This window comes from Triticum aestivum, chromosome 3B, assembly GCF_018294505.1.
Source record: "Triticum aestivum cultivar Chinese Spring chromosome 3B, IWGSC CS RefSeq v2.1, whole genome shotgun sequence".
In the NCBI taxonomy this organism is placed as follows: Eukaryota; Viridiplantae; Streptophyta; class Magnoliopsida; order Poales; family Poaceae; genus Triticum; species Triticum aestivum.
In genome coordinates, this window is record NC_057801.1 from 94,890,596 (window position 1) to 94,913,339 (window position 22,744).

Genomic DNA, 22,744 nt, shown 5'->3' on the forward strand with positions numbered 1-22,744 from the left:
AGGTATGAATGGGGGCGGGCGGGGGGGGGGGGATTGGGAGGGGAGTGGAACCATGTCTTACAGACGCATTTCTCTGAAATGTGAGGAGGAGTTACAGTTCTACCCTTGCCTATAGGCTTCTCGGCTTGGGTCTGTGTACTGAGGGTCGGGGATAGTAGAGTAACTTTGCTTCTCCCCAAATAGTGGGCGGGAGCGATTTCGGGCGAGGAGGGCGTGTTTTGAACTATAGTGGGCGCGAAAAATTTCGGGCGAGGAGAGCGTGTTTTCAAATAGTGGGCGTGAGCTATTTCAGGCAAGGAGAGCGTGTTTTGCCGACCATTGTTTATGAATTATTAAGCACATGTCATTTCGGCCGAGGAGAAGGCGCGCTTGGATGAAGTTACAAACCTACCCTCGATGTACAATGGGCCAATTGATGCGTGTCCCACATAGAACAGTAATTTCGCATCTCCCATTTATTTGCTCAGGCGAATTCCACCGAGCAGAGAGGATGTTTAACGGTTCATTCAAATTTTGGGAGAACGAGCATCCACGTCTACCTTACCAAGTCGATTCGAATCAAATTTTGAAATATTAACTTGCCACTTCTTTTTTAGATGGAGAGATGATGCTCGGGAGTAATGTGTTTTTACATGCTCGTTGCTAGCGATTTACTATATGACAAATAGTTGACCCACTCAAAAACGCGAATCAAACCCAAAATGAAATATCTCAATTCAATGAAATAGCTCGTTCAGTAGGTCAAAATAGTGAACTAAATCCAAAATTGAACACCTCAATCGAGTAGCATGTTGTACAGTATTATACTACTCCATGAACATGTTGAAAGTCAAATTAATGAACTTGTTTGATATACGCATATATCCGTTCATGTGTGGATTGCAACCAACATGTACTCCAATTTAAATATTTGAATGCAAGTTTATATCAAAACATGGTTTATATCAGTCTTTGATGCATAAAACGCGACCTTCCCTCTCCCGCACTACTGTTCTCTCTCTCTCTCTCTCTCTCTCTCTCTCTCTCTCTCTCTCTCTCTCTCTCTCTCTCTCTCTCTCGCCGACAATCTTCAATTCTATCGCACGCATCCGACACAAAAACCTTGTTGGTCCCTCTCCCATTCTCTCCATCTCTCTCTCTCTCTCTCTCTCTCTCTCTCCCTCCCTCCCTCTCTCTCTCTCTCTCGCCGACAATCTTCAATTCTATCGCATGCATCTGACACAAAAACCTTGTTGGTCCCTCTCCCATTCTCTCCATCTCTCTCTCTCTCTCTCTCTCTCTCTCTCTGTCTTTGTGTGTGTGTGTGTGTGTGTTTGGGGGGGGGGGTCTTTCTAGTTCACATGCATATATATAGATCTCTCTCGCACACTATGTATGATACTCTAGCTCGTCCAAGCTAGATATCTTGGGTGCACTCATCGTACGCACACAAATTCCGTGGCTCTTTGCCAGTAACTCTCTCACGCACCACTATGTTGTGTCGGAGCTCTTCCCCCCTCTCTCAAACTTTCCATCCACCTGGGTCACACATACACATGCATATCTCACTCGCACTCGATAGGCCCATCTAAAACTCTATCTCTCTCCCTCATTCTCTCTCCATCTCACACGCACACACACACAATCTCATGCCCAGCTAGCCAAGTATGATGGTCTCTCTCAATTGTAGGCACACGCAGTCCCCCCTATATGTATATGAGTAGCTAATCTTAGTCTCCATCACAAACATGTGCATGGTCTATCTCGATTTCTCTCGGGGCATCTTTCTATCGCGCACGCACTCCCTTGATCTCCCACCCATATAGTCCCCTCACGATCTCCAGGGGATCTCTCTATCACAAACACACCCTCTCTCCCTCCCCATGCGTCCATGCCATCCATGTGTCCCTCTCGACCTTTTTTCCTTGTTGGCCAGACCTCTATTGGACATGTGCTACAGGGGTGTCTCTCTCCATTGCAAACAATCACACACTAGCTATCTTCGTGTATCTCCTCGCCTCGCTTTTCCATCTCCGAGATGCATGCGTGATATGTTCGCATAGGAAACGAAAAAACACACTCTCTCTCTAATTTATCGTTTGTTGTCACTTTCTCTTTCACACACATACTCTTTTTGCACACTTACTCATTCTCCTTCACGCGCACTTGATCTGTCTCGACCGAGGCACTCTCCTCGGTCCATAGCATATAGATTTACTGAAAAGTCAAACATCACAAAGTTTGACCATGTACGTGGAGAAAAAGAATTACATCTAGTACGACAAACATATACCATTAGATTCACCATGAGATGTAGTTTTGTATGATGTATCTTTGGTATTGTAGATATAAATAACATTTGCGTAAACCTGATCAAAGTTTCCAAAGTTTGACTTCTAAAAAATTTACATGCACTGCATTATCGAGCGGATGGAATATCTCTTTCTCCCTCTCAGCTATCTGACGCATCACTCAGCCTTATCAGGGCTCCTCAATCTCTCTCAAACTTTATTGGTCAGTTTGGTTCGTGACCTGACCCTCATGCCTTGATGGCCGGTACTGCCTGGTGTGGACGTGAAATATAAAATGTTTCTGCCTGGCCAGGCTTGTGTGGTGCTGAAGCGTTTGGTTCATGCTTGGGCCAGGAAAAGCATCAACGTCCCATCAATCAATCCATGCATCAATGTAATGATAATATCCATCCATGTTGATGTTAGCCTCGTGGCCGCATGACCAGGCACGGCCAGGCGTTCGAAATCGGTCGCCTGGGCTAGGCTACTTGCAGTGTCCGCAGTTTAGCCAGGCTAATTAAAGTGCAAGGGAACACAGGCCATGCGTGCTTTCTTTTTCACATGTAGCAACCAAACAAGCATGCATGAAATCCAGCCACAACCCCAGGCCAGGCAAAATATGCTCAGGACGCAAGCCAAACTTGCCTTATATCTCCCTGGTTCACACATACACATGTCTCGCTCGCGCTATACATATAGACCCATCCAACAGTCTCCGCCCTTGTTCTCTCTCCATGTGACATGCACCCCCCCTAAGTACCATAATCCCTCACTCCATCATAGGCTCTCTTTGGATCCATGGGTTAGAGTTAGTTTGGGTTAGTTTGGAGTCAACTAACCCAAAAAGATCCAAACAGGAGGGTTAGTTTGGGTTAGATGCATCTAACCCATCCAAAAAACTAACCCATCCAAGAGGTGCTTATTTGGGTTAGTTCTTCTCAGGACCACTAATAAACACTTTTTTCTCTTGCTCTCCCCGCAGCAGATCCCTCCCCACTTCCTCGAAGCTTCTCGTCCTCTCCCTCCCTCCCTCCCTCTTGCACCGCCCATGAAGGTGCCTCGCCGTATCCGCGCCCCATCTAACCCTGCCATCCAAACACCTCTTTACTTAGAGTTAGTTTAGGGTTAGAATCTAACTCTAACCTCTAACTGAGTTAGAGTCTCCAAACAGGGCCATAGGCGCAAGCACTCCCCCCCCCCCTCCTAAGTATGATTATATCTTACTAGCCATCAGGAACCCACGTATTGTCTCCTTCCATCCATACGTCTATCTCAATATCTCTCGGGGCATCTTCTATCGCGCACACACCTTGTCACTCGATCTCCCACCCATATAATCCCATCACGATCTCTAGGGGATTTCTCTATGACAAACATACACTCTCTCCTCCCCATGTCTGCATTTTCTCCGTACGTCTCTCTCGACCTCTCTCCCTTGTTTGTCAGACCCCTCTTGGCCACGTGCTAGGGATCTTGCTCTCTCGGTTCCAAACAAGCACACACTATCTCCTCACCTTGCCTCCGTTGTCGAAGATGCATGTGTGATATGTTTGCATAAGACACGCACGATTTTTCTCTACTTTCATCGTGTGCTGTCCGTATCTCTTTCACACACGCACACACACTTTTTTCACTCTCTCTCTCTCTCTCTCTCTCTCTCTCTCTCTAGTTAGGGACTCTGTCATGTCCATAAGCATATGGATGTTTTGAAAAGTCAAACCTCACAAAAGTTTGACCAGGTATATGTGGAGAAAAACATTTACATCTGGAATGATCATTAGATTCATCACAACATGTACTTACTTCATACTATCATTTATCTTTGGTATTGTAGATACAAGTAATTTCTTTATAAACTTGGTCAAAGTTTCAAAAGTTTGACTTAAAAAAATGTTGGAACAACATTATCGAACGGAGGGAGTAGCTCTTTCTCTCTCTCTGCTATATCTCACGGGCCTCCCCTCTCACTCGAACTCTCTATACCGAGGAATTATACGCTCACTGTGTCAGTGTATAGTTCCGTATATTATTTAGTTGACCGGTCAACCAATCCACATGCTGCCTTGTCAGCTCATGTTCTGTATCTTCGTGTGCTGGCCCATGTGGCAGTGGGTGAAAATAAGAAAGGAGAGGCCCATCTGACATGCGGTGAAGTAAACAAAGTTGAAACCACTCGGGGTAGCACCCCGCACACTAGTAAATTGAGGGCGCATTGAGGACAAACTTCTTGCGCGCAAAGGACGCACTCGCGCACAATTCATGACTGCACGGCGGCATGCATAGAAGGACGCACTCGCGCACACCCAGCACACAACACACACCAGCACACATGTACACCGGCGTCGCTGCCGGTTGAGATGGACGGCGAGGCAGCCAACAAGCGGAGGCGGCTCGAGCCAAAACCGCATCCGGCGAGCCTGGACTTCATCAGCAGCCTCCCCGACAACATGTTGCTCGTCATCATCGGCCTCCTCCCCACCAAATCTGCTGTGTGGACCGCCCTGCTCTCCCGGCGATGGCGCCCCCTCTGGCGCTGCGTCCCCCTCAACCTCACCGTCGATAGCTGCCTCTGCGACAGGGATTGCAAATGCATGGCCGCAGTCTCCAACATCCTTTCATCGCACCCTGGGCCAGCCAGACGCCTTGACATCTGCATGTTCAGTACCAACTGCAAGGTCCAACCCAAGTTCGACGAGTGGTTCTTATCCCCTGCCCTAGATCATCTCGAGGAGCTCAGCTTCGAAGTTGGACGATGTCGCTCTCTGCCGCCGTCCGCGCTCCGCCTCATGCCAACGCTGCGCCGCGCCAGCTTTATCTCCTGCTATCTTCCCCAGATTAATGTCGCGCCCGCCCTTCTTCTCCCTCAACTCAAGCAGCTCGACCTCTTCGACATTGTCATCTCGAAGAAGGCTATGGAGCACCTGCTCCGCAGCTGTACTGCGCTCGAGTACCTTCATCTTGAGCAGATCCACGGGTTCATTAGCCTCCACATTGCCTCGACAAATCTCTGATGGATTTATGTGTCTTGCTGGCCCCGCAACAAGACATCAATTGGGAAGAGATCACTCCAGCTATTCCATGTTATGGTCATTGAGAATGCGCCTTTCCTTGAGAGATTGCTTGTATCAGATCTAGAAGGTCCAATAAAAATCAGGGTCATTGACGCGCCGAAATTGACAGCGTTGGTGTACTCGTCTGCCAAATTCTCCGAACTCTTTATTGGATCCGTAATCGTTCAGGTACAGCACTCATCTTCTTCTCCGTCTTCTCAAAATTCACATTTTTAAATTTCTTCTTGATGTATTTACGACCGTCTTCCACAAAATGATTCCCACAAGCTTGACCTAGTCCATGCGCACAGTCAAGATCTTAGCACTAAAATCTATCGGCCCCAATCTGGATCAAGTTGTTGGATTCCTTACATGCTTTCCGTGCACGGAGAAGCTACTCATCAAGGTGAAACTTCTTTCCTATAAGTAAACGGTAATCACAATGTAGCTCAATTTTTTCGTATTTTTCCCAAATTACGATGACAAGTGCAGTGTTCAAAACTGCATCTACGCACTGCACTAAAAGAAATGTTTTTAGTATTTTTTCTCACGTGATCACCAGCATCGTTTTTATGTTGTACTACTATAGTAGCCTAGGCTAGTCATAGTGGAAAGTAACTTAGACTACTCCAGTAACTCTATGGTTACCCAAAGAGCAAGTACTACCTCCGTCCTGGTTTACTCTTCAAATTTTGTAGTATCAAAATTTGACCATAGATTTAACTGACAAAATGTTAATGCGTGTCACTAAGTACTATATCGTTGGATTCGTATTTGAACATAATTTCAAATGTTGTAATTTTTAGTGACATGAATTGGCATTTTCTTAGGTAAATCTATGGTCAAAATTTTATACTAAATACGAGGTAGTATTCCCTCCGTCCCAAAATTCTTGTCTTACATTTGTTTATATACAGATGTATCTAACACTAAAATGTAACTAGATACATCCATACTTAGACAAATTTAAGACAAGAATTTTGGGACGGAGGGAGTACAAAAGTGGGCTATGTAGGCCAAAACATGTGCCAAATTCACTTGTGAAGCATTTGGCATCAATGCCCCTCCATTGCTCACCTAGTGCCCCAATCTGGATCACCTACTTTGCTCCGGTGCCAAATTAACTCACGCAATGAAAAAACACTACATGGGAGAGAGAGAGGACTGAGGCAAAAAAACACTTGTTTGGGAGAGTGAGAGGCTGGTGTAGTTGGTTTGATTGATTTGTTTATACATGTGGGTCTGTGTGCACAGCGGTGCCAACTCTCTCAAATCGCGAGAGCGGTGCCAAAGTCTTTTGATTTGACATTGATGCATATTATGTGGCATACTTTTGCGAAATATGGCATTGGCCACATACACTACAAGAAATATGTCAACTTGTGACCTTCTGTCAGTGACCCTGGAAGAATAGGTCATAGATCTATGACCATTTCAGACCAATTGGTCAAAAGCTGTTCGGGGGGCTCCAAACCCTAAACCATTGCGACCATTTTGGTCAGAAAGGTCGTAATTTCCTTACACGAAATGGTCATAAAGCAAACAGCGCTAGTCTGCTGCCTTATTTCTAGTTGTTAACAACCAATATAGATGGTCATAGCCTTGTAAATTGTGGTGGGTTGTGATGACTAGGCGCCATCTCATCAGTTTTGCCTATGTGTCATGTCCATGTGGCAGTTTTTGCCCTAGGTTGTGAAGCAACCTATATTTCTGTCATTCCCAAAATTCCCAAACAAATCTCATAAATTCTTTGGGTCATATCTTCATCAAATATGTAAAAACCTTCCTTTCCTAGTTCAAAAATAATTCAAAAATATTCATTTTCCTATTCTGTTCAGAACAACAGTTTGTGAAGGAAGTACCACTTTGGCATGTCCAAATAGTATCCATTTTCTACAGTGCTTTCCTATGCCCAAATAACCATCCTCCACCAAATGCCAGCTCAATCCATTCATTATTTTGAGCCGAGCTTCAACATTCGTATTTATGTCCAGTGTGGTGGTTTGCAAAGCAAGTACCACCTAGGCTCCTCCTTTTGAGCTGAAAATTTGTGAAGACGGTCTTCTTAGTAACTGATCATCCTCAGCCAAAACTCACGGCCATTAGCCATGTACATTTCCCGTACCGCTAATCAAACACTTGGCCGCTTATTCATGTTTAAGCATCGATCGGTCTCCTCGTGAGAATCTTATGTTGTGATTTTCTTCCTAGCACCTACCTGGGGAGTTCCCAAACCACTAGACATGCCTAGGCCGCCCAGAACACATGGCAATGCCACGGCCACGCGGTGACCACGCGGCGGGCATGCGAGCTTACGCGCTCTAGAGTTGGGGCCCTCGGCCACCGTCGAAACCTCGATGTCTCTCCATCAAACCATGTATTTCTGATTAAATAGGTACTTATGTAACTAGAAATGATTTTTGGAAAAAATAAATAGGAAACTATGAGGCAGTTGTAGTTCAAATTTGACCCGCTTCCAACTGAATCGGCGGAAATTTGTCTTTTTCACGAGAGGTGGATAAAAACTTTTTACACCCAACCATTTGGTCAATTGTGCATCAAATATGGACTAGTATTTTAGAAAAATGATTTGGTCCAATTTTGCAACAATTATTTGGGAGGTCCTTCACAAAAAAACCTCCTTTCGGGCACTCAAAAAATGAAAAATGGTTTTTTCGTCCAAAGAAAATGAAAACTTCCTTAGGCAACATTGTTTGGAATTCCAAGATGCACCCTTGTGCACAATATGAGATCATTTGAACAAACTATGCCATGAATGTGGCCATAAGATTGATCATTTGGCTTGAAAGCCATGAATCTTGAGAGATGATAGCTCATTTCTGAGAACACTTTTTTAAAATAATTGCCGTATTACAAGTTTGTTATTTTTCCTGGGAACTTGGCCACATATAATGACACAATGCGAAGGTTTCCCAATTTTTTGATTTTTTTTTGAATTTTTTATGCCCATTTCAAAATGCGGCCAAAACGGTGGGAATGACCGTTCCTAGATAGTTGTTGAATCTTGGAATTTTTTTGGTGTTTCTCTGATTAAATAGATACTTATGTACCTACAAATTATTTTTGGAAAAAATAAAGAGCAAACTATGAGGCAGCTGCAGTTCAAATTTGACCCGCTTCCAACTGAATCCGTGGAAATTTGACTTTTTCACGAGAGGTGGATCAAAACTTTTTACACCCAACCATTTGGTCAATTGTGCATTAAATATGGACTAGTATTTTAGAAAAATGATTTGGTCCAATTTTGCAACAATTATTTGGGAGGTCCTTCACAAAAAAACCTCCTTTTGGGCACTCGAAAAATGGAAAATGGTTCTTTCGTCCAAAGAAAAAGAAAACTTCCTTAGGCAACATTGTTTGCCATTCCAATATGCACCCTTGTGCACAATATGAGATCATTTGAACAAACTATGCCATGAATGTGGCCATAAGATTGATCATTCGGCTTGAAAGCCATTGATCTCCACACGTGATAGCTCGTTTCTGATAACACTTTTTAAAAATAATTGCTGTATTACAAGTTTATTATTTTTCCTGGGAACTTGGCCACATATAACGACACAATGCGAAGGTTTCCCAATTTTTTGATTTTTTTTGAATTTTTTATGCCCGTTTCAAAATGCGGTCAAAACGGCGGGAATGACCGTTCCTAGCTAGTGGTTGAATCTAGGATTTTTTTGGTGTTTCTCTGATTAAATAGATACTTATGTACCTAGAAATGATTTTTGGAAAAAATAAAGAGCAAACTACGAGGTAGCTACAGTTCAAATTTGACCCGCTTCCAGCTGAATCGGCGGCAATTTGTCTTTTCCACCAGAGGTGGATAAAAACTTTTTACACCCAACCATTTGGTCAATTGTGCATTAAATATGGACTAGTATTTTAGAAAAATGATTTGGTCCAATTTTGCAACAATTATTTGGGAGGTCCTTCACAAAAAAACCTCCTTTTGGGCACTCGACAAATGGAAAATGGTTCTTTCGTGCAAAGAAAATGAAAACTTCCTTAGGCAACATTGTTTGGAATTCCAAGATGCACCCTTGTGCACAATAAGAGATCATTTGAACAAACTATGCCATGAATGTGGCCATAAGATTGATCATTTGGCTTGAAAGCCATGAATCTTCACGCATGATAGCTCATTTCTGAGAACACTTTTTTAAAATAATTACCGTATTACAAGTTTATTATTTTTCCTGGAAACTTGGACACATATAATGATACAATGCGAAGGTTTTCCAATTTTTTGATTTTTTTTGAATTTTTTATGCCCGTTTCAAAATGCGGTCAAAACGGCGGGCTTGACCGTTCCTAGCTAGTGGTTGAATCTTGGAAGTTTTTTTGGTGTTTCTCTGATTAAATAGATACTTATGTACCTATAAATGATTTTTGGAAAAAATAAAGAACAAACTACGAGGTAGCTACAGTTCAAATTTGACCCGCTTCCCTCTGAATCGGTGGAAATTTTTCTTTTTCACGAGAGGTGCATCAAAACTTTTTTCACCCAACCATTTGGTCAATTGTGCATTAAATATGTCCTAGTATTTTATAAAAATGATTTGGTCCAATTTTGCAACAATTATTTGGTAGGTCCTTCACAAAAAAACCTCATTTGGGGCACTCGAAAAATGGAAAATGATTTTTTGTGCAAAGAATATAAAAAATCACTTTGTCGATACTGTTTACTATTACAAGATGTAAACTTTTGCAGAGTATAAAGAACTCATTTTGAACAAATATAAAGAATATAAATAATATCATTTGAACAAATATTTGGTAGGTCTTTTACAAAAAAGAACTCATTTTGAGCACTAAAAATGGAAAATGATTTTTGTGACCTATTTAAAAGGTCATAAAGTCTTCAAATTGTTTGTTGCGTTCTGATTGGTCTATAGGCATATCACGCGGATCATGCATCCGACACCGTTGGATGCTCCGGGATCCAACGGCGGACCTCATCCCCTCACCCTCTCACCCACGTAGCCCTCTCACCCCCCTCACCCACGCAGCCCCCACTCCCCACCGTTCCAACCCTAGCCCCCACGCCCCCACTCTCCCGCACCCGCACCCGCTCACCAAACCCTAGCCGCCACGCCGGAATTCGAGCCACAGCCACGCGCGCCACAGCCACAGCCACAGCCACGCGCGCCGCACTGTGATCTTCGACGGACTCGAGCCACAGCCACGCGCGCCGCACTGTGACGATGGGCACGATCTAGCTCTGCCGCCGGACAGTGCCTTGGTGGCCACACTCGGATCCGCTTCGGTCATTAGCCCGGAGCCGATCGCCTATATCGAGGGCCGGTGGGTAGACGCCGCCCTCGGGGCTTCAACATCCACAGCGATGGAGCCGAATACTGATCCTGTCCCCTGCGAAGCTCGCGATTCCGAGGTGCCGGACCCCTTGCCGGACACTGAGCCTCCCGCGCCCCTACCGATCGATCCGGATTGGGCGCCGGTTATGGAATTCACCGCCGCGGACATCTTTCAATACTCGCCTTTGGGCGATATCCTGAATTCACTAAAACATCTCTCGTTATCAAGAGAGCCCTGGCCGGACTACGGCCAGGATGGTTGGGGTTCGGACGACGAAGAAATTCAGATCCCACCCACCACCCACTTTGTAGCCACTGTCGACGATCTAACCGACATGCTAGATTGCGACTCCGAAGACATCGACGGAATAGACGACGATGCCGGAGACGAACAAAAAACAGAGCTTATACAGCACAACAGGACCACCTTGTCGCATGACATATATATGGTGGATACCCCAAAGGGGAGCGATAACAAGGACCAACGGGCCACGGCAGAAGATAACCCCGCCGATAAACGACCAAAGCGACGGTGCAAACGCCGCGCTAAGTCCCGCCTCGACGACAACAACGCTCCCAACGAGCCCGCTATACGGCAGGGCTCACAATCGGACGACGAACATGCACAAAAGCAACCGTCCGAACACGACGAGTCAGATAGTCAATCAAAGCCCGGCGAAGACAACAGTCCGGACGACCACATGTCGGACACATCGCCGGAGAATGAGAACCTCCGGAAAAGACTCGGCAGCACTGCAAGAAGCCTGAAGAAGGAAAAACGGAAGATCAAAACAGCGGAAGATACACTCAGAATGAGATGGGGCAAAGTGCTCAACACCGGAATTCGACGAGGAGGCCATAGAACCCCCACCGTCCAAAAATAAAAGAGCTGCCTGGTTGGATAGACGGCCAGACGTCAGGCCAAATTCTGAAAGCGGCGCCACACACAACTCCACCAATGAACTCGGAAGGATAGATGGCCCAGCCAGGTCCATTTATGGGCCAAAGGAGAAGGCCCCAAGAAGCAAGGCAACACGCCAAGTGTCCGATGATAACGGCACACACAAATACAGGGGCGCCGCGCACCCGCTATGTTTCACCGATGAGGTGCTGGACCATGAATTCCCAGCAGGATTCAAACCCATCAACATAGAGGCCTACGATGGAACAACAGACCCCGGAGTCTGGATAGAAGATTATATACTACATATACATATGGCCAGAGGAGACGATCTCCACGCCATAAAATATTTACCACTCAAGCTCAAAGGGCCAGCCCGTCATTGGCTTAAAAGCCTCTCAGAAAATACTGTTGGAAATTGGGAAGAGCTCGAGGACGCGTTTAGAGCAAATTTTCAAGGGACTTATGTCCGGCCTCCGGATGCAGATGACCTAAGTCATATAACTCAACAGCCCGGAGAGTCAGCACGGAAATTCTGGAACAGGTTCCTTACCAAAAAGAACCAAATAGTCGACTGTCCGGACGCCGAAGCCTTAGCAGCTTTCAAGCACAATGTCCGAGACGAATGGCTCGCCAGGCACCTCGGTCAAGAAAAGCCGAGGACAATGTCCGCACTGACAAGCCTCATGACCCGCTTCTGTGCGGGCGAGGATAGCTGGCTAGCAAGATGCAGCACCAGCGACCCTAGTACATCAGAGATAAGAGATGGAAACGGAAAATCACGGCGCAGAAAAGAGCAGCGCCGGAATAAAGAGAAAAGCCCAAAGAGCACGGCAGTCAACGCCGGATTTAAAAGCTCGCGGCCCAATAATAAAACGCAGCCTCTAAAGGATGACAGTGACGAATTGTCCAGCTTAAAGAAGATTTTGGGTCGGATATGTAAAATCCACAGTACCCCCGGAAGGCCTGCAAATCACACCCACAGGGATTGTTGGGTTTTCAAACAGTCTGGCCGACTAAATGCCGAACACAAGGGGCTCGACGCGTCAAGCGAAGAGGATAAACCCCAACAGCAGAGCACCGGAAAGCAAAAGGCTTTCCCACAAGGGGTTAAAGCAGTAAACTCACTTCATGTGATAAAACGAAAAAATAGTGCGGCACTTTCTAAAAAGAGCTTCGCACGGCCCGACACAGCGGACAATAGAGGTTGGACATCAAAACCAATCACTTTCGACCACCTGGACTATTCCAGAAGCGTTCGAAACGCGGGACGGACTCCCCTGATAATGAATCCCATAATAGACGAATTACAATTCACCAGCGTCCTAATGGACGGAGGCAGTGACTTAAACCTGCTATATTCAAACACAATCCGTAGAATGGGGATAGACCCTACCAAAATTCGACACAGCCGCACTTCCTTCAAAGGAGTGAAGCCAGGCCCTTACGCCAAGTGCACAGGCTCGATACTACTAGAAGTCGTGTTCAGATCGCCGAACAATTTTCGACGTGAAAAATTAATTTTTCACGTTGTCCCATTTGAAAGTGAATATCAAGAACTCTTGGGACGAAAGGCTTTTGTCCGCTTCAACACCATACCGCATTACGCGTCTCTTACACTCAAGATGCCCGGTCCACATGGCACCATTTCAGTGCGAAGGTCACTTAAGGACCCCGGACTCGGATAGACGAATCTGGACTCAGCAGGCTAGGGGCTTCCTAGCCGCATACCCTTTCACAGGGGGCTGCGTGCACAAATCACCGTGGTTTCATATAAACCTTGCTTTAATTATTTATATTTCTTCTTTTGCATATTTTTCGCACGAACTGTTTCTAAAACTAAAACGTTCCTCTCTTTCTACAGATGAACAACATGCGTACCCGTCCAGGATAACGGCGCAACGGAGACACAGGCGCAGATGTGCAGTAGGGACCCGTTGCAAGGATTCTTTTCAGATTAAGACCCTGCGTAGACCTTTTTATCACTGTCTCTTGTTTTTACTCTCCCTTGGCTTCTTCCTACAGCCAAAGTGGAGCCTGATGCTTTGGCATCGGCCGCGTCAGAAGACCATGCCCGTACCTGGACACTAGGGGCTTAGGGCATAATTCTGCCCATTATTATAAAGTCCGAACACCTTCGGGAGTGTTCGGCGTCTCGAGTTAGGCATTATATGCATCAGCTCCGAATCATGTCTTTGGTCAAACGTTGGGTTTGCCCGGCTCCTGTGTTTTGCTTCCTTATGTTCCGTATCACCCGGCTAACGCGGCACCAGGAGAACTACTGCGATTGTGCCCCAGTTCGGCTGGGCGAGCACCTCAGTAGAGAAAGCCGAAAACTGACTGTCATGATATAGAGAGAGTCTGGTCAGCCACTCGATCGACTATCGGAATGTTTAGAATTCCCCGCTTTGACGAAGGACCGTTTCCCGGTCAGGCACATACGCACCCCGAATCCGGAGATGTGCGGTGCCACCAGGGGCTATATCGTAGCCCCACCCTCGAGCTCCATTGGCTAAGTGAAAGAGATAAAGCATTATAGTCCGGATTGCCTCGTTCGCTACGCTACCACCTCCTTATAACAGGACCGAGACGTCGGATTAAGTGTGAAAACGCGCTATTTTGCGAACACCCCAGCACCTTGTGCGAGGGGGCTGAAGCCGAAGACTACATCTTTCAGGTTATACACAAGTATACGTAAACGGCCGCACAGGAGAAGTTTTACTACTTGGATGCACAAGTATAAAAAGCAGTTATACCATAATCATTGATTTACAAGCTAATGCGTTCATTTGAACGTTACATTCTTTGAGCACTGCGCCTCTATTTTACGAGCACCGCGCATGACTACCCCGAAATAGTGCTCGGCAGGGAGCCGGTTTTCATCCGAACTCTGGGCAGCAACAGCGGTGGCGTCCATCTCCGGATAATGCGCCTTCACACGGGCCAAAGCCATCCGCGCGCCCTCTATGTAGGTCGACCGCTTCATCTCCTTTATATGCGGCACCGCCCCAAGGAATTGTTGTAGTAAGCCAAAGTAGCTCGTCGCCTTGGACCTCTCTGGCCAGACATGGGCCACGATGTCAGTCATGGCTAGTCCGGACAACCTATTCAGTTCGGCCCATTCGGCCAACCGGTCCGTCAGCGGAAGTGGGCGATCCGGACTGTGGAATTGAGACCAATATAACTCTTCCGTCTCGTGATCCCCCTGGCTCCGGAAGTGCTTAACGGCATCAACTGCACTCACAGCCAAGTCCATATACGGATCCTCCGAACTCCACAGCCGCTCAAATTGAGCATACTTGGAATCCATAAACCGGCGACGCATCAGAAAAGGCTTGCCAGCCGTGATTTCTCCGGCCTGGCGCAGCTCCTCCTTCATAGCCCGCATTGCAGAGCGAGCATCCTTGGCTTCGGCGGTGGCCTTATTCAGGTCTTCCCGCTCCGATAAGCGCTCCCACTCAAGAGCCTCATTGCGGTCGGTAGCATCCTTTAATTTCCTGGCCAATTCAGCCACCTCCGCCCTGCTTAGGAAGTGTGCAGCCTTTTCGGCTTTCAACTCCTCGGCTGCCTTCGAGGCAGCTGCGTCACTCCTTCGGGCTTGCTCCTTAGCTAGAGCAAGTTCGGCCCGAAGACTCTCCACCGCAGCAGCACCATCTGTATACACAGCATATAATTTATCAGAGGTGGGCTTCGACCCCCATTAAATAAAGCAACTGCGGAGAATTTATTTACCTTGCGACTCGTGAAGTCGCCGGTTGACAAGTGCGATGTCAGCATCTGCAACGTCAAGTTGTCGACTTAATTCAGCAAACTCATCAGTCCGGCTGGCCCCCGGACTATCTGCCACCTGCACAAGGACGGCGGTATTCATTAATTGAGATTTTGAGATTTCGATCCTCGGACGCTGTCTTTTCCGACAACCTACCGAGTCTCAGGGGCTACTATCTATACAGGGCGCATTTTTTATATGCAAAACTGTTAAAAGACAAAGGGGTGCGCTATTTTCGCATACCTCAAATCCCGCCAGCAAGCTCAGGGCGGCATTACGCAATCCGCTTTCAGCGGACGAAATCCTTCCAATCACCATACGCATTAACGCGCGGTGATCTTCTGAAATGGACGCCCTCTCAAGCAGACTCTTCAGTCCTCCCGGCTGGACACTGGCAGGCACCGAACTCTCTGGCCCCTCCGGACTCGGGGATACCCTCTGTGATGACACTTCGGGCTCGCCTGCTTCATTTGGCGGCGCTGCGGATGGAGGCGTATCGCTCTCCATCATCTCCGGAAGAAGGTCCCCCGAAGATGAACTCATCTGAGAAGGATGCAGATCCGAACTGAAATATAAATATTTCGGTTACCCACAGAAGCACAAATGAAGGTACTCCCTTACTACTTAATTTCCTCTTTCATACTCACGGCTCGTTGGAGGGCTGGTCCTTCGGCGATGATTGCGCGTCCGGACTCTTTCCGGACGCCGGACCCCCCGGTGAGTATTTCTTCACACGCTTAGGGGCTTCGGCCTCCGAATCTTCGGAGGCGGTCCTCTTCTCCCGCTGAAGGGAGGGGTTCTTGTCTCCCTCCTCTTCAGTCGCCCCTTTGGGCGAAGTATTAGCTCCTTTATTTCCCCCATCGCCCCCTTCTACGGGCGCAACCTCCAACATTCTGACCAGCACGGGCTCCAGTGCGGTCTCTGGGAGGGGGGCCGAACACCTTATCAGCCTGGATCGCGCCACCCATTCCTGTAAAGAACAAAGGGTTAGGAGACGAACTTTTGAAAGGCATATAAATAGAATGTCCGAACTCTGAGCTATCTACCTGAGTATCCGGGCGATCGCGGCTTAGGCCTGCGTCCTCGGCCGAATCCGGACACGCCACCTGCGGTCCGAAGAACAGCTTGTACATCTCCATGGGTGTCGCACCCATAAAATCCTGGAGAATACGAGGTCCCTCCGGATTGAACTCCCATAGACAGAGAGGACGGCGTTTGCAGGGCAGGAGGTGCCTGATTAGCATGACCTGCATAACCTTGACCAGGTCGATCTCCCTTGCTAGGAGGTCTCGAATCCGGCCCTGCAGTGAGGGCGCGTCCTTGGACGGCCCCCAATTGAGCCCTTGGTTGACCCATGACATCAGTTAGCGTGGAGGTCCCGGGCGGAAGGAGGGCGGCGGCTTTTGCTTGCTGCCCCTTGGAGCGGTGATATAGAACCACTCCTGCTGCCACAATCCAAGTTCCTCTTGGAAGGAACCCTCGAGCCATGGGGCATCGACCTTCTTGCTTATGGTCGCCCCACCGCACTCCGCTTGACGCCCCCCAATCATCTTCGGTTCCACCTTGAAGGTCTTCAGCCATAGGCCGAAGTGGGGGATGACGCGGAGGAAGGCTTCGCAGACGATGATGAATGCGGAGATATGGAGGATAGACTCCGGAGCCAAGTCGTGAAAGCCTAGCCCGTAGTAGAACAGGAGCCCTCTCACGAAGGGATCCGTCGGGAAGCCTAAACCCCGGCGGAGGTGGGATAGGAAAACGACATATTCTCCGGGCTTGGGGGCTGGCACAGCCTGCCCTTGGACAGGCAACCTGTGCGAAACCTCGTAGGCTAGGTACTTGGCCTCACGCAACTTCAATATGTCCTCCTCCGTGACGGAGGAGGGCATCCACCGGCCCTGGAGGTCGGAGCCGGACATGGTTGAGGATCCGAAGCGCTCGAATCTGATGCTCTGGGTGTTGGAACTGGGAGCGGAGGAAAGATTCGATGCGAGATTAAAGAACAAGGACAGGCCTTGGTCCCCTTATAAAGGGGAAGAAATACCAAGGGCCGTCTCCGTGACCGTTTGAGATTCCCCTTTGATAGAGGAGGCGTGGCGACGGGAACGGTTGGGTTACCCATGCACGTATTGACGAGGATCCCGGAATAAGGGGAACACGATCTCTACTTCGACAACACGTGCCAAGGAAACCGCTTCGCTAAACGTGCTGAGGTGGAATAGTAAAAAACGATTCAAACGAGGACTTGGCTGCGATGTGATGTCACGCCGCATAATACGTTAGCAGATTGAGCTAAGTGTATATTTTATTCTCTCTACAGTGGAATGTGGAATTTATTTTGTAGAGCCGGACACTATCCTGGTGTTCATTATCTTCTCCGAATTATTCAAAGGAGGAACCCGCCTTGCAATGCCGAACATTATGCACGCCGGACTTATCGTCATTGAAGACTGGTTCAGGGGCTACTGAGGGAGTCCTAGACTAGGGGGTGTTCGGACAGCCGGACTATCAATATCCGCCGGACTCCAAGACTACGAAGATACAAGATTGAAGACTCCGGCTCGTGTCCGGAAGGTACTTTCCTTGGCGTGGAAGGCAAGCTTGGCAATACGGATATGTAGATCTCCTACCATTGTAACCGACTCTGTGTAACCCTAGCCTCTCCGGTGTCTATATAAACCGGAGGTCCTTAGTCCGTAGGACGAACATACATCTCAACAATCATACCATAGGCTAGCTTCTAGGGTTTAGCCTCTTTGATCTCGTGGTAGATCTACTCTTGTACTACCCATATCATCAATATTAATCAAGCAGGACGTAGGGTTTTACCTCCATCGAGAGGGCTCGAACCTGGGTAAAAACATTGTGTCCCTCGTCTCTTGTTACCATCCGCCTAGACGCACAGTTCGGGACCCCCTACCCGAGATCCGCCGGTTTTGACACCGATAGCGGCCCTCTGATCCGCGGACGCCGAGGCCGTGCGCCACCTCCTGGCCGGCGCCGAGGAGTCCGCGCTCTATGTCCCGGTGGACGCCGAGGGCGTGCGCCTCCTCATCGCGCTCTACGACCTCGAGGCCGCCAAGCTCCGCTCCCGCCTCGACCTCGATGCCTTCCATGTCGCCGCCAAGCAAGGGCACACCGGTGAGCCCCTCTTCTCGCTCGATTAGTAGCTTCCGCTGGGTTTTTTAGAATGAGCCAAGTCCAGTGTGTTGCAGCAAGTTTAACCGATTCTCGTTGGGCTCAATTGCAGGGTTTGATGCTCCGAGGAACAGCATGGAGTTCGCCATGGAGGCTCCCCACAGCAACGGCGTCTTCCAAGAGGACGTCCCGGTGAGTAGTACAATCCCCTTCCCTGTTCTTTCTCTCTATCTGTCAGACTAATTCACTGCATCATTTTCTTCCCTGGCCCCTGTATGCATGCGTCTGGTAAATTATTTTGTTTCCAGAAAAAGGACCTGGAATTCCTTTTTTCTCCTTTCATTCCAGTCACATACTACTGTCCAATTTGACAGATGATATGCATTGTCCATCCGTCCTTGGCAGCTCTGCTGCTAGGTGTACTTGTACCTGACTGTTGTTGCCCAAGAAGACAGCACGAAACACCTATTAATAATGCTGTCAAACAAACAGTAGACCACCATCTACTACTGCTGGGCACAATCACGTTGCCCCTTAATTACCTAGCCATTCTCTGCATCATTGCTTACCAACTTTGCCTACCAATAAGTAGGAGGCCATGTTGAGTTGTTGGCATTGTTCTTCAAACTAGATTAGCACTGCTGCTTTCCTCTGCCCCTCTTCTCCCTCGACAGTGTTCTCATCCGCCACAGCAGCTTACTAACACGGTCATTGGTTCTGTCTTTGTTTTGTTGGCAGCAGGGGAAGAAGGAGGAGGAGGAGTTCAGCATGGGGCCCCTCTCCATTCTCATGCTCAGCGTCGGCGTCTTCCCCGATGGTGACTATGGCGGGACCCTCGAGATCGTCGTCTTCCTGACCGGGACCCTTGGTTAGTGACAGCATTTGTTTTCCATGACATTTAGACTTTGCTATAGTTTACTGAAACTGTTGTGGTCTGAAGAACAGTTTACCGAAATTGTTCCAAGTCTGAAAAACAGTTGTCTGAATCTGTTGAAATTTGAAACTGTTAGTGTGGGGTGTCTGAAACTGTTCTAATCTTGTAGATAACCTGTGAACAAATTTACTTGTGTTGAATAACCTGTGAACAAATTTAGGACTTTGGAGTTGTCTAAAACTGTTGTAGTCTTGTAGAAAAGTAAAAGTAGTTGGATGGAAATAGATTTCTTAGTCTGTGTAATAGATGGTCTGAAGCTAGTTGCAGATTTCTTTCCTTGATTCAGATAATTCAGTAAGTCCATTTCATAACATTTGCTGCTAGTAGAAATTATGGAAGCTAAAAAGCCAAATCAAGTTCAGTCATCTCATTTCACCTTTGCAAAGAAGATACTAATTTTCTAAACTGTGAATTTGATGTTAACGTCTTATATGTGCATCTTATATGTCCATTTCATAACATGGTGCGTCTTATATGTGTGTTTGATGTTAACGTCGCTTGTGGTTTTGCAGGGTTCTGAGGCTGCAGCCTGGGCACCATCAGGGTATGCTGTTTCCCTGTCCTATTTCTTCAGTACTCAATAGTTGCTTGTGTGACTGCTACTAGTCTTTTATGTAATGCTAAACTAAAATGGGTCTAGTTATACTAATCATTCCATGAAACTTCAGTCTGATTTGCTGGTACTCTAATAGAATCATTGTTTGCTCATGCTCAGAATCATTGTTTGCTCATGCTCAGAATCATTGTTTTACATATGTTACTTGTGATGTTCTGCTGACTAAGATGTGCATGATCTGGGTGATGAAGAAAATCGTTCGGATTCCCATTGATTTTCATGATTATTACAACCAGATACTTCTGACGGATCATGCCAACTCTTGGACTACATATGTACTCCCTCCGTAAACTAATATAAGAGTGTTTAGAATACTAAACTAGTGATCTAAACACTCTTATATTAGTTTACAGAGGGAGTACTCTTTATTATTGAGCAAATACTTTCCTTTGATTTTTTGCGAACCTCTTAGCAGTAATATTTGTATCCTCTTTTTTGTGTTCTGCTGGCTGATGAGATGTGCATTACCTGGGTGATGAAGAAAATCGACAGGTCACGCCATCTCCTGAAGTACATTTGCACATTTTTACTGCTTTAGACTGACTATACATGCATTCATTCATTGGTTATGAAACCTATTGCTCATTGTGTTCTGTTGGGTTGAACTGCATGATTCCGGGTGATGAAGAAAATTGTTCGGATTCCCACTGATATTTCATGATTAGTGTAACCAGCTACTTCTGATGGATGATGGCATCTCCTATATTACATTCGCACCGCTTTATGACTGGCTGTACATGCACTCCTTGTGTTGGTCGCAACCTTGTTGCTCTTTGTGTTATATTGGGTCTTTTGCATGCTTCTGCGTGATGAAGAAAATCGTTCGGATTCCCACTGATACTTCATGATTATCACAACCAGCTACTTCTGACAGACCATGACATTTTGTGTTCTTTAAGAGATTTTGCTCTGTTTTGGGTTTTAATTCATTCAATAGTTTGCTGGTGTTTATTTTCCTTTGAGCATGTGATGTTATCAAAATATTTGCTACTCTTAATGGGTTTATCCAACTTGATGATCTTAACCACCAAGATCTCTGAGGCTCTTAGTTCTAGTCTAATGTTATCAGTACAGTACATCCGCTGTTGCCAGATTTTCCATGGACTCTGTTTGTTTACTCTGCTAGTGGTTCCAGCATAGCTCTAGAGTACATCTATTCACTCAGATTTATACATTGTTAAAATGGAGGCTTGGGAAGAACTATTTTCTTTGTAGTAATAAGTCAGGAGTTGTTTGTTGCTTCAGTAGGGTGTCATACATTATAATCATCAGCTCATGTCGTCTGGGATCAAACATAGCTTTGAATTTACAAGAGTAAAGATTTATGTGAGAAGTACAAACCATGTTCACTTAGATTTCCTGCTAGTTGCATATCTGCACTTCATTGTACATACGTCGTGTTGGATCTCAGTCCAAAATCCAGATCCATAGCTTGTACTGCAACTAATGTGTCATGCGTTTTGTGGCAGCAACAACAGCTAGCACGAGCAATTCTCTTGCTGGTTTGCATTGAAGATATTGTATTCTGTTGCTATATCATTGTTTCATAAAACCACAGCATGATGCTCACATGAGATATCCACATGTTTCTGTGTTGTTTTGCTACAAGCTGTGTGTTGATTTAGTAACATGAGTTTCCTTGTCCTGGTCCTATACTGCATTTTGACTCCTATGTTTCTGTGCGCGTGTGTTTAATTGATGTTGTTTCAACTTTGAACTGCTTCTGCATATACTGCAATTGAGATTTAAATTTGTGGTTGTTCCTCTTTTACAGATGCTCAAGTGTGAAGCCGTGAAGTGTGAAGCTGTGAAGTATGAAGCAAGTGTGAAGCCGTGAAGTGTGAAGCCGTCAAGTTCTACTTAGTGAAGAGTAGCATATTGTAGCATATATGTGTTGTAAAGATTGTAATAGATTTATTTAGTGGTATATTTGATGAATCTTTTTGATTATGTATGTGATCTGAAAACTTGTGAAATGGAAACTTGACCAATGGGTCCACTTATGAAAATAATCTGTCAATTTTGTACATTTCTGACATGTGGGACCAATTTGAGAGATGATCATGACAAGTGGGACCCATCTGACTAGTGGGACCAGCTTGAATATATAATGGCTGAAAATAGAAAAGCAATAAATAATAAAAGGCCATGGGCCAACAATAAAAAAGGCTACAATGTTGGGCTTGGCCCATGAAGCCGACCAGAATTAACAAGGAAAAAATAATAAAAGGCTGAATTAATGGGCTCGGCCCATGTAAAACGCTGAATTGGACCGGGCTGAATCTTGTGCCACATCAGCTTGCCACCTTGGATGCCTACGTGGCCTGGGGAGGTTGCTAGTGACCAAAACGCCACAGTGGACATATTTTGGTCATAAACGTCTTCGACCATTCCAGAAGAAAGGTTGCTATAGTCAGTTTATGACGGCCAGCTTTTGACCTTCTATTTTTGGTCACAAAAAGGTCGCAAATGGAAATTTGTGACCTTTCAGTGACCAATAGTGGTCGTCACAAGTTGACATATTTCTTGTAGTGATAGTGAAGGCAACAAATGCCCAAGCTCTTCACGTGCTCCTAGTTAAATGAGAGGAAACAGAAAGAGAGAGAGAGAGAGAGAGAGAGAGAGAGAGAGAGAGAGAGAGAGAGAGAGAGAGTGAGAGAGAGAGAGAGACAGAGAGACAGAGAGAGAGAGAGAGAGACAGAGAGAGACAGAGAGTGAAAAAATATCACTAGC

The 22,744-nt window shown here is 46.4% G+C and overlaps 1 non-coding gene and 3 pseudogenes across 1 annotated transcript; all 4 read left to right on the forward strand.

The window, feature by feature from the left end:
• Positions 1-20,187: 20,187 nt before the first annotated feature.
• Positions 20,188-20,262, forward strand: LOC123073073 (uncharacterized; annotated as a pseudogene).
• Positions 20,263-20,624: 362 nt separating this feature from the next.
• LOC123073078 (uncharacterized) lies at positions 20,625-20,700 on the forward strand (annotated as a pseudogene).
• Positions 20,701-20,811: 111 nt separating this feature from the next.
• On the forward strand, positions 20,812-20,887 carry LOC123073075 (uncharacterized; annotated as a pseudogene).
• An 85-nt stretch (positions 20,888-20,972) lies between these two features.
• On the forward strand, positions 20,973-21,055 carry LOC123073007 (small nucleolar RNA SNORD24). The gene has a single exon (XR_006435535.1). It is a non-coding gene; the product is annotated as a small nucleolar RNA SNORD24 (small nucleolar RNA).
• The last annotated feature ends 1,689 nt before the right edge of the window (positions 21,056-22,744 follow it).